We start from the raw sequence: 13406 nt of genomic DNA on the forward strand, positions 1-13406 counted from the left end.
GTCGTGGGTATAGAATGTCAGTTTTGTAAGCGGCTTCATCAGCCGATGTGTCATTCTGTGTTATGTGATAAATTCCATATGATTACAGATTTTGTTTGATTTGAGAACAAAGAAAAAGAGTATTTCTGAAAGACTTACTATGTATTTCATGTTTATTTGATTTAATGGTCCAAATAGGTTATGTGTGTATTAAGAGTCGGAGGGTTTGCTCGGCTCTAAGTAAGGGTCGGGTGCCCATCACACCCTAGCGAGATTAGGGTGTGACAATATCTACGAGCCTCAACTATAATACTAGACATATGGATGGGACAGGACCCCGTCGTGCCCAAAACATACATGTACATAAAATAGTAAATCACCAGCACCTCCGGCATAATGGAGTGCTTTCAAAACTCTGCTAATCGGCTTCTATAAATCTGGATCGCCTTCCTGTCTACCTGTGGGCATGAACACAGCGTCCAAAGAAAATGGACGTCAGTACGAATATTGTACTGAGTATGTAAGGCATAAATGAAATAAACATAATAGAGAATCATAAGACATAACCTGCGTAACTTTTAAGGGAGGATACCTTTCGTGTCTATATCATATATTATCACGGTAAATGTATCATCATAGCTCATACATCATCGTATCATACATATGTATATCACAACACCGCATCTGCTCATACATATTAAACGTTATCCGTATACGGTCACGTAGTGGCTTGACAATATCACATACATATCCTCCGAGTTTTTCCTACATATATCTTATTCATGCCTATATCATGTACATATTCATATGATATACGTATTCATATCATATACATATTCACATCATATACATATTCACATCATATACATACTGTCACGACCCAACCCCGTGGGCCGCGACCAGTGCCCTAGCTAGGCACCTATACGTACCCGATACCCAAATTAGCATATTATCAGAATAATAATATAATAATAACATTAGTGGATGCTACAGAATTTAGCAGAAGAGCAGACTTGGCACACAGAAGCCAATAAGGCTGTCATATAACAAAACATCCCAAACATATGTACAGAACCCACACAGATGTATCCACAGACCTCTACAGAACATATCGCAATCATAAGACGGGACAGGGCCCCGTCATACCCTGAACAAAGTACATATCCAGATAGCAGTGACAGACTGTACCAAAAGATGGGCTCTGTAGAAGAGAGCGCCCCAAAATATCAGAAATGGGATCCTAAACGTGCGGATCAGCAAACCTGTCGTCCGTACCTGCGCGGCATGAAAACGCAGCCCCCGAAGAAAGGGGGTCAGTACGAAATATGTACTGAATATGTAAAGCGGAATCACAGAAGTCAAATCATAATGATTACAGAAAATGGGTACAAAATCCAGAGTGTCAAATGCATATTTCCAAATCAGACAGAATGTGTACAGAAACATATGTCATATCATATCATATCCGGTCCCTGCCACGGGACTCGGCAGACAAAATGTGGCCACCCTCCCGACGCTGGTGCCACTATACAGAGGAATCAGAAAAAGGGGCGTGGCCCCGTATCATATAATCTCATATCAAAATGGCCATAACAGATCAGATCAGAATAGGCGGACATGGCACATCATACACCACAGACCCATGTACGCGTATACCTGCCCCCTCACATCGGGACGCGGCGAACAATGCAGAGAATTACGCTTGACAACATATCCTGGCCCGGGCTCAGTGTGGGAAACATTGGGACATCCACGAATGGAGTAGTGAGAGACTAATGCAATTTAAAAATATCATAAATGGTTTCAAAGACTCGATGAAGCGTATCAAAGCCAAACAAATCCAATGGAGTCGGACGGAATCAGAACTAATACAATTCGGATATCATAATAATTTACAGGAATATAACCTTCCTGAAGTCATTCCGAGTGTCAAAATAATTTATAAGATTTAATAGAATATTTAAAATAATATTCTTTAAGCGATTAGTAAGGTAATCAAAACATTTCTTTCAAAAATCGCTTAAAAAGTAAGCTTTAGCATATTAGGGGCAAAACCGGAAATAGTGGGCCCGCCTCGGGACAAATAAGGCGGCGGGCTCAAATTATGCCCTCTAAGCTTATGGTATCACTTAAAAAGGTTATACAGACATTCTATGACTTTCCAAGTAATTTGGAGCAAAGTTGCATAATTTCAAGAAATAGCGTATCAAAGATGGTTCAATTCTACTGAAGGAAAAACTAAAATTTTGTCTTGCGGATTCCGAGGGCCAAGAGGTCCTTCGAGGCCCGGATCCGACTCTAACACACTAAGGGCATGCCAAGGGAAGAATTGGGTTTGCTTTACATACCTTTCACGCTCCTTAAGCCTTTCCAAACTCACTTCCCGTTTCGTCGAAAAACTGCAATTGGTCAAGTTTACCAATTGTGAGTTATTAATGCCATTATTACAACTTTAATCATATTTGGCTACCGAAATTTCGGCAGCACTTCCCCTACACATATGGCACCCCGAGAATTCAACTCGGCTAGAAATCATCAACAACAACCCAAACGACGACATTAACATCAACAAAGAACATTAAGAACACAAATATCCTTCAACAAGACATTTTTCTCACAAGTTGACATAACCTTCATTTCAATCCAAACTTTCACTAATATCAATAATTTCACATTCATCAACAATCAAGATCATCACCATATAGTTCTAGATACATTTCATATCGATTGCCTTAAGATATACACTTGATATACATAATATACAATTGTCCGCCAAAGTCTTAACTTATGCAAAACATCAAATCTTTGGCATGCAATTCCATAACAAGTTTCCAACTTCCAAATTCATCAATGCTTATCACCATTAACAACCAAACAACTTCATTTCCTTAATGTCGGAAAATCATACTAAAACGACATAAGTTTCTACATTCCAATTCAATACAAACTTATATCATTCTAACTTCATTTCTATGCCAAGCATTACAACAACACTCCAATACACTAAACAAACTTAATCAATTCCACTCCATAGCCAACATACCACACAGCCATATGCTTATTTTTCCATATCAACTAAATTCATCCAACTTTCAATTCCCACATGCATTTCATCACAATCATAACTAGAATATAACATAAATTCAATACAATTTGGCTATACAACATGCATATACACACGGCTACAAGCCATATACCAAACCCACATTGCAAACTTCCATTTCTTCATACAATCAACACATTTCCATATACTACAACACAATCAAAACTTCACAACACAATAAAAAGGTAGAAATTCATACCTTTTCTTCAAGTTTCCTTCACTTGGAGATGTAGTCACTTTGATGATTCTAATGCTCCCCACTCCAATCCAACTATACCAAGTTACAAAGGAACCTTGACTTAGTAGGAAATCAACAAGAAATAAATTTTTGAAGCAAGATTTTTGGTACCTATTTTTTCCTAGCAAACCCGAAACCCTCTTCTTTCTCCTCTTCTATTTTTTTGTTCTTGGTTATCTCCTTTCATACTTATCATAGTCTTCAATTATATAAGTATTGAAGTGCTTGGTCACATGACCAAGCACATGACCCATAAAATGGGCTTGGACCAAGCCAAAGTGGCCGGCCAAGCACCCCATTTTGGGCCTCACTTTGCTTCAATTATTTTTTGAGCCCAATACTTATGGATCACATTTTGTAATTCCCGAAACTAATTTCCCAAATTCCAAAATTACCCTTAACCTTGTCCCACACTTTCATGACTCTATTCTTTCATGCATAACTCCTATGTTCAACAAAATATCAAATTGATCTTATATCTCAAGAATCCAATGTAATTCAAGTCTTTCCAAACGTGTGAAAACACGGGTCATAACATCCTCCCCCCCCCTTTAGAACATTCGTCCTCGAATGTAAAATTAATCTTATAGGGTTGGAAAATACTTTGGGGGAGTTCATGCTTACAAACAACACATAGGACATACGATTGACATTGAAATGAAATTAAGCAGGATTTAAGGTTACCTGTGGGCATAGGGAACAATTGAGGATATTTCTTCTTCATTTCCTCTTCGGCCTCCCATGTCATTTCCTCCCTATTATCGTTCCGCCACAGTACCTTAACAAAGGCTACGTCTTTATTCCGGAGCCTTCTTACCTGACGATCCAAAATAGATACGGGCTGTTCCTCGTACGATAGTTGCTCCGTCACCTGAATATCATCCGCAGGGAAAATTTTGGAAGGGTCACCAATGCATCTGCGAAGCATAGAGACATGGAATACCGGATGTACCGCTTCCAAATCAGATGGCAAATCTAACTCATAGGCGACATTTCCAACCTTCCGAACAATCTGATAAGGCCCAATATAACGCGGATTGAGCTTACCCTTTCTGCCGAACCGCATCACGCCTTTCATAGGCGATACCTTCAGAAATACCCAATCGCCTACCTGAAACTCCAACGGTCGACGCCGATTATCCGCGTATGATTTCTGTCGACTCTGGGCTGCCAATAGTCGCTCTCGAATAAGTTTCACCTTGTCCACGGCCTGCTGGACCATATCTGGGCCAATCAACTCTGTCTCGCCAATATCAAACCAGCCGATCGGCGATCTGCACTTCCTGCCATATAAAGCCTCGTACGGAGCCATCTGGATGCTGGAATGGTAACTGTTATTATATGCAAACTCAATCAACGGCAGGTGATCATCCCAGCTGCCTTTGAAATCAATAACGCAGGCCCGCAACATATCCCCCAGCGTCTGTATAGTGCGCTCGGCCTGCCCGTCGCTCTGAGGATGAAATGCGGTGCTCAGACTCACCTGAGTCCCTAGTCCCTCCTGAAATGATCTCCAGAAATGCGCCGTAAACTGGGCGCCTCTGTCAGAAATAATAGATATAGGAACTCCGTGAAGCTTCACAATCTCCTTAATATAGAGCCTGGCATAATCCTCGGCGGAATAAGTAGCCCTGACGGGAAGAAAATGGGCTGATTTCGTCAGCCTATCAACAACGACCCAGATGGAATCATACTTCCGTGGAGTGCGAGGCAAACCTGTAATGAAGTCCATATTAATAACCTCCCACTTCCAAGTCGAGATTTCTATCTCCTGCAGCAGTCCACCCAGTTTCTGGTGCTCAATCTTGACCTGCTGACAATTAGGGCACTGGGCGACGAACTCTGCAACATCCCGCTTCATACCGTCCCACCAGTATAAGCATCGAAGATCATGGTACATCTTCGTAGACCCAGGATGGACCGAATAGCGAGCATAATGTGCCTCGCTCATAACCTGCTGCCGAAGGCCTGCAATATCAGGTACACACAACCTGCCTCTGTGTAACAAAGTACCGTCCGGTGAAAACTCGAACGGAGTCCTCTCCTTATCATAGGTTGTGTCCCTGTACCGAGCTAAGACAGGATCCTCATACTGACGCCGCTTAATATCGTCCCTGATGGACGACTCAGAAACCCCTCGAACAGAAATCTGGGTATCTCCAGAATCGGCCAGACGAACCCCGAGACTAGCCAACTGTTGAATATCACGGGCTATCTCTCTCCTGTCTGGCTGTAAGTCGGCCAAACTGCCCATCGACTTTTGACTGAGCGCATCTGCAACAACATTAGCCTTACCCGGATGATACAGAATATCCACGTCATAATCTTTCAGAAGCTCCAGCCACCTCCGCTGCCGCAAATTAAGCTCTCTCTGTCTGAAAATACACTGGAGACTCTTATGATCAGTATAGATATCCACATGAACGCCATATAAATAGTGTCTCCATATCTTCAGAGCATGAATTACCGCTGCGAGCTCCAGATCGTGGGTAGGATAATTCTTTTCATGCTTTTTGAGCTGACGGGAAGCATACGCTATAACTCTGCCGTGCTGCATCAATACACAGCCTAATCCCCATACCAGAAGCGTCACAATAAATAACATACCCGTCCGGTCCCTCTGGAAGAGTCAGAACTGGGGCTGAAGTCAGCTTCTCCTTCAGCAACTAGAAGCTCCGTTCACAAGCGTCAGACCACTGGAACTTAGCTCCCTTCTGAGTCAGCCTTGTCAAAGGCGCTAAAATCGAAGCAAACTTCTCCACAAATCTCCTGTAATAACCTGCTAACCCCAGAAAACTGCGTACCTCTGTGGGCGTCGTAGGTCTGGGCCAATTCTTCACGGCCTCAATCTTCTGTGTGTCCACCCGGACACCATCAGCTGCAATAATATGCCCCAAGAAAGCCACTGAAGACAGCCAGAATTCACACTTAGAAAATTTGGCATATAATTTCTGATGCCGGAGTACCCCTAATACCGATCTCAGATGATCTGCGTGCTCCGCCTCAGACCGAGAATAAACCTGGATATCATCAATGAATACAATTACAAACATATCCAAGAATGGCCTGAATACCCGGTTCATCAAATCCATGAATACTGCGGGAGCATTAGTAAGCCCAAAAGACATAACCCTGAACTCATAATGCCCATATCGGGTCCGGAAAGCTATCTTAGGGATATCGTCCTCTCGTACTCGTACCTGGTGGTAGCCGGATCGAAGATCTATCTTCGAAAAACACTTAGCGCCCTGCAGCTGATCAAACAAATCATCAATCCTGGGGAGGGGGTATTTATTCTTTATAGTTACCTTATTCAGCTGCCGATAATCAATACACATACGCAGCGACCCGTCTTTCTTATGCACAAATAATACCGGGGCAACCCAAGGCGAAGTACTGGGTCTGATGAAACCCTTATCCAACAAATCTTTCAGCTGCTCCTTCAACTCCTTTAATTCTGCAGGCGCCATTCTGTACGGAGGAATAGAGATAGGCTGAGTGTCTGGGAGTAAGTCAATAGAGAAGTCTATCTCTCGCTCTGGAGGAAGACCTGGAAGCTCGTCGGGGAAAACATCTGGAAACTCATTAACCACGGGGACAGACTGAAGTGTCGGCATCTCGGCGTCCAAGGCTTGCACCCGAACCAGATGATAGATATAACCCTTTCTGATCATTTTCTTTGCCTTAAGGTATGAAATAAACTTACCTTTCGGCGATGCTGTATTACCAGCCCAATTTATAACTGGCTCCCCGGGAAACTGGAAGCGAACCACCTTATTCTGGCAGTCAACATTAGCATAAGAGGAAGCTAGCCAGTCCATGCCCATAATAACATCAAATTCAGTCATATCTAACTCTACCAGATCTGCCTTAGTATCACGGCCACATACAATCACAGAACAGTCTTTATAAACCTGTTTCGCTACAATAAAGTCCCCTATCGGTGTGGCTACCTCAAATGGCTTTATAGGTTCAGACATAATACCAATTTTACCGGCAACAAGAGGTGAAATATATGATAAAGTAGAACCTGGATCAATTAATGCATACACAGACCGAGAGAAGACCAATATAGTACCTGTAACGACATTAGGAGATGCCTCCTGATCCTGGCGATTGGCCAAAGCATAAATGCGGTTCGAAGGACCGCTAATACCAGAAGCTCCACCACGGCCTCTGCCACGACCCGCTGGTGCCGAAATACCCTGCCCCGTAGGGCGCATAGCCACTGACGAAGATGAAGACCCAGCGGCTGATCCGGTAGGCTGCGCTGCACCACCCGAACTACCCTTATACGGGCAATCTCTCACAGAATGGCCCTGACGGCCACAAGAAAAGCATGCACCGGTGGCTCTGTAGCACTCTCCCGTATGGTATCTGCCGCAAAAAGAACACTGAACCCTGGGTGGCCTCATCTGACCAGAACCCCTATCTGTCCGCGAACCTGAAGCCCTGGAGCTCTGGCCTGCTCCTGAATACCCTGGGCTATCGAATCTGTGACCTGTAGGCTGGGGAGGCGCGCTCTGCGCCGGCTGAGATGAAAATCTGCTAGGCTGCTGCGGCTGTCTGCCCCGAAAATCTCCAGATGACCTGGCCCTCTTGGGCTGTCTCCGATCCTGGCCCCTGTCAGGCTGGTTTCCTCCTCTGCCCCGATCCTCCATGCCCTGGGCATGGGCCTGGATATGGGCAATGTCCATACCGGGCTGAGCAGCCAATACTAAGAAGCTATCAACAAAATACCGATCCAGCCCCATAATATATCTTTGCATCCGGTCCGCCATAGTAGCCACCACAGTAGGTGCATATCGGGCCAAGGAATCAAACTCCAAACTATAGTCCCGGATACTGCGGCCCTTCTGCCTCAATAATAAGAATCTATCAGATCTGGCTCGTCGCAACTCTGGGGGCAGAAAATGTCCAAGAAATGCCTGAGAAAAATCGCCCCAAACTGCTGGAGGAGCGCCGTCCCCCCTGGATAGCCCCCATGACTCGTACCAGTTTGCCGCCACATCATATAACCTGTACGAAGCTAACGCGACTGACTCTGTCTCGGAAGCATTAATCAAATCTAGAGTGCGTCGCATCTTCCTGATAAACTCCTCAGGATCCTCCTCGGGCTTTGTTCCGAAGAACTCTGGAGGGTTACAAGTCAAAAACTCACGGGCTCTCGAACTATCACGCCTGACTGCCCGGTCACCTCCCAGTCCATGCCCCTGAACCTGCCCTGCCACAAGTCTCGTCAGCAACTGGACTGCCTCCCTCATAGACTGATCCTCAGTGCCTGGCCGTGGAGCTGGAGGCTCAGGTACTGGAACTGCGGGAGCTGGCGGTGGAGCCGCCCCCCGATCTGCGGCTGCGGCCGCCCCAATCTCCTCCACGAGTGGCGGTGTTGACGAACCCTCTGTCTGGGGTAAAGTCCCCGGAGCAATATGTGCCTGGGCCCTGGTAATCCTCTGGACCCGGCTAGTCTCTCCCAAGGCTGCTGACTTGGCCTTTTGGGCCGCTGTTGCCTTTTTTAGAGGCATATCTGCAAACATAGCCACTCGTTAGGGAGGGGTCATCCTGATAACACAACTCTATTGCACGATCTAAGACAGAAAGAAGGGTAGTATCCTAAATGCCCTGTAGCCTCCTATTTATAGGCGTGGTGCACAACACACCGATAAACAAGACTCTACTAGACACGGTCTGTGGACATTCCGAGGACGAACTGCTCTGATACCACTTTTGTCACGACCCAACCCCGTGGGCCGCGACCAGTGCCCTAGCTGGGCACCTATACGTACCCGATACCCAAATTAGCATATTATCAGAATAATAATATAATAATAACATTAGTGGATGCTACAAAATTTAGCAGAAGAGCAGACTTGGCACACACAAGCCGATAAGGCTGTCATATAACAAAACATCCCAAACATATGTACAGAACCCACACAGATGTATCCACAGACCTCTACAGAACATATCGCAATCATAAGACGGGACAGGGCCCCGTCATACCCTGAACAAAGTGCATATCCAGATAGCAGTGACAGACTGTACCAAAAGATGGGCTCTGTAGAAGAGAGCGCCCCAAAATAGCAGAAATGGGATCCTAAACGTGCGGATCAGCAAACCTGTCGTCCGTACCTGCGCGGCATGAAAAACGCAGCCCCCGAAGAAAGGGGGTCAGTACGAAATATGTACTGAATATGTAAAGCGGAATCACAGAAGTCAAATCCTAATGATTACAGAAAATGGGTACAAAATCCAGAGTGTCAAATGCATATTTCCAAATTAGACAGAATGTGTACAGAAACATATGTCATATCATATCATATCCGGTCCCTGCCACGGGACTCGGCAGACAGAATGTGGCCACCCTCCCGACGCTGGTGCCACTATACAGAGGAATCAGAAAAAGAGGTGTGGCCCCGTATCATATAATGTCATATCAAAATGGCCATAACAGATCAGATCAGAATAGGCGGACATGGCACATCATACACCACAGACCCATGTACGCGTATACCTGCCCCCTCATATCGGGACGCGGCGAACAATGCAGAGAATTACGCTTGACAACATATCCTGGCCCGGGCTCAGTGTGGGAAACATTGGGACATCCACGAATGGAGTAGTGAGAGACTAATGCAATTTAAAAATATCATAAATGGTTTCAAAGACTCGATGAAGCGTATCAAAGCCAAACAAATCCAATGGAGTCGGACGGAATCAGAACTAATACAATTCGGATATCATAATAATTTACAGGAATATAACCTTCCTGAAGTCATTCCGAGTGTCAAATTAATTTATAAGATTTAATAGAATATTTAAAATAATATTCTTTAAGCGATTAGTAAGGTAATCAAAACATTTCTTTCAAAAATCGCTTAAAAAGTAAGCTTTAGCATATTAGGGGCAAAACCGGAAATAGTGGGCCCGCCTCGGGACAAATAAGGCGGCGGGCTCAAATTATGCCCTCTAAGCTTATGGTATCACCTAAAAAGGTTATACAGACATTCTATGACTTTCCAAGTAATTTGGAGCAAAGTTGCATAATTTCAAGAAATAGCGTATCAAAGATGGTTCAATTCTACTGAAGGAAAAACTGAAATTTTGTCTTGCGGATTCCGAGGGCCAAGAGGTCCTTCGAGGCCCGGATCCGACTCTAACACACTAAGGGCATGCCAAGGGAAGAATTGGGTTTGCTTTACATACCTTTCACGCTCCTTAAGCCTTTCCAAACTCACTTCCCGTTTCGTCGAAAAACTGCAATTGGTCAAGTTTACCAATTGTGAGTTATTAATGCCATTATTACAACTTTAATCATATTTGGCTACCGAAATTTCGGCAGCACTTCCCCTACACATATGGCACCCCGAGAATTCAACTCGGCTAGAAATCATCAACAACAACCCAAACGACGACATTAACATCAACAAAGAACATTAAGAACACAAATATCCTTCAACAAGACATTTTTCTCACAAGTTGACATAACCTTCATTTCAATCCAAACTTTCACTAATATCAATAATTTCACATTCATCAACAATCAAGATCATCACCATATAGTTCTAGATACATTTCATATCGATTGCCTTAAGATATACACTTGATATACATAATATACAATTGTCCGCCAAAGTCTTAACTTATGCAAAACATCAAATCTTTGGCATGCAATTCCATAACAAGTTTCCAACTTCCAAATTCATCAATGCTTATCACCATTAACAACCAAACAACTTCATTTCCTTAATGTCGGAAAATCATACTAAAACGACATAAGTTTCTACATTCCAATTCAATACAAACTTATATCATTCTAACTTCATTTCTATGCCAAGCATTACAACAACACTCCAATACACTAAACAAACTTAATCAATTCCACTCCATAGCCAACATACCACACAGCCATATGCTTATTTTTCCATATCAACTAAATTCATCCAACTTTCAATTCCCACATGCATTTCATCACAATCATAACTAGAATATAACATAAATTCAATACAATTTGGCTATACAACATGCATATACACACGGCTACAAGCCATATACCAAACCCACATTGCAAACTTCCATTTCTTCATACAATCAACACATTTCCATATACTACAACACAATCAAAACTTCACAACACAATAAAAAGGTAGAAATTCATACCTTTTCTTCAAGTTTCCTTCACTTGGAGATGTAGTCACTTTGATGATTCTAATGCTCCCCACTCCAATCCAACTATACCAAGTTATAAAGGAACCTTGACTTAGTAGGAAATCAACAAGAAATAAATTTTTGAAGCAAGATTTTTGGTACCTATTTTTTCCTAGCAAACCCGAAACCCTCTTCTTTCTCCTCTTCTATTTTTTTGTTCTTGGTTATCTCCTTTCATACTTATCATAGTCTTCAATTATATAAGTATTGAAGTGCTTGGTCACATGACCAAGCACATGACCCATAAAATGGGCTTGGACCAAGCCAAAGTGGCCGGCCAAGCACCCCATTTTGGGCCTCACTTTGCTTCAATTATTTTTCGAGCCCAATACTTATGGATCACATTTTGTAATTCCCGAAACTAATTTCCCAAATTCCAAAATTACCCTTAACCTTGTCCCACACTTTCATGACTCTATTCTTTCATGCATAACTCCTATGTTCAACAAAATTTCAAATTGATCTTATATCTCAACAATCCAATGTAATTCAAGTCTTTCCAAACGTGTGAAAACACGGGTCATAACACATACATAGCCAACCAAGGCTTCAGGGTTACACATACCTGGCCAACCAAGGCTTCAGGGTTACACATACCTACCCAACCAAGGCTTCAGGGTTATACATACCTTGCCCTACCAAGGCTTCAGGGTTACATATGCCTGGCCAACAAAGGCTTCAGGGATACACATACCAGGCCAACCAAGGCTTCAGGGTTATACATACTTGGCCCTTCTAAGCCTTCAGGGTTATATCTACCCAACTGCAGTGGTGCGCGCGCGTTACGTAAATATATACATATTCTACCCGGCCTTATAAGCTCGAGGTTTCAAAATAGCCATACATAGGCACATATATACATAAAAGCCCATAAATATCTTTAGCGTCATCATTATCATCATCACTATCAACATCGTCATTATCATCATCACATATATCTCATAAACTTATCATAACTTTTCATAGAGCATATATATTGATATAAAGACAATCTATGAAAATCACATTGTATCATCTCTAACTTATCATGAACTTCGTATAATATCGTATAATAGACTTTATCATCTCTAACTTAGGCTTATCATTACTATCATCGTATCTATGGCATATCTCCTATCTTAATCTCATATGGAACCCCTTTTGAACATAGCCTCATAACTTTTCGGAACATTGGTCATAGGACAGGTGTTAGATCTTATAGTCCACATATAACAATGTCAGGGGTGACATAAGGTCGAGAGCCCCCAATTCCATTATGGAGCATTCATAAGTATTATGCCTCACCTTGAAGGAATTAGCATATAAGGTAAGTGTAGTCAATGAACAACATCAATGGATCGTAATATGGATCATTAGCCCAGTAGAACCATAATATTATAGGCCTTAGAAACTTTAGACTTAGACTCATCATCATCATTATCGTATTCGTAACATACCTCTTATCTTATCCCATATGGCTATTCATAAACATAGGTTGATAGTTTTCCGGAAGGTAGGAAAGTCATAGAGAGGTAAGGAAAATACTATCATAGGAATCATATAAGGATCATTAGCTTCTAAGGAATATCATATCATGAGCTTTATGACTTCTAGACTCAGATTCATCATCGATATCGTCATGTTCGTAACGTATCTCTTTTCTTTATCGCATATGAAGTTCTTTATACTCGTAGATTCATAGTTCCCAATGTGTAGGAAAGTCATAGAGAGACAGGAGGATTCATACCATAAGATTCATTCCTTAGAAAGAAAGGACTAGCCTTACATACCTCTTTCGTTTAACAATTTCCATCGCTTGGTTGTCCTTCTTCAATGCTCACGTTTCTACCTACAATAGAATTCGCATTCATATCAGCTAATCGATTACATGAACGTGCT

This window comes from Lycium barbarum, chromosome 3 (genome assembly GCF_019175385.1).
Source record: "Lycium barbarum isolate Lr01 chromosome 3, ASM1917538v2, whole genome shotgun sequence".
NCBI lineage: Eukaryota > Viridiplantae > Streptophyta > Magnoliopsida > Solanales > Solanaceae > Lycium > Lycium barbarum.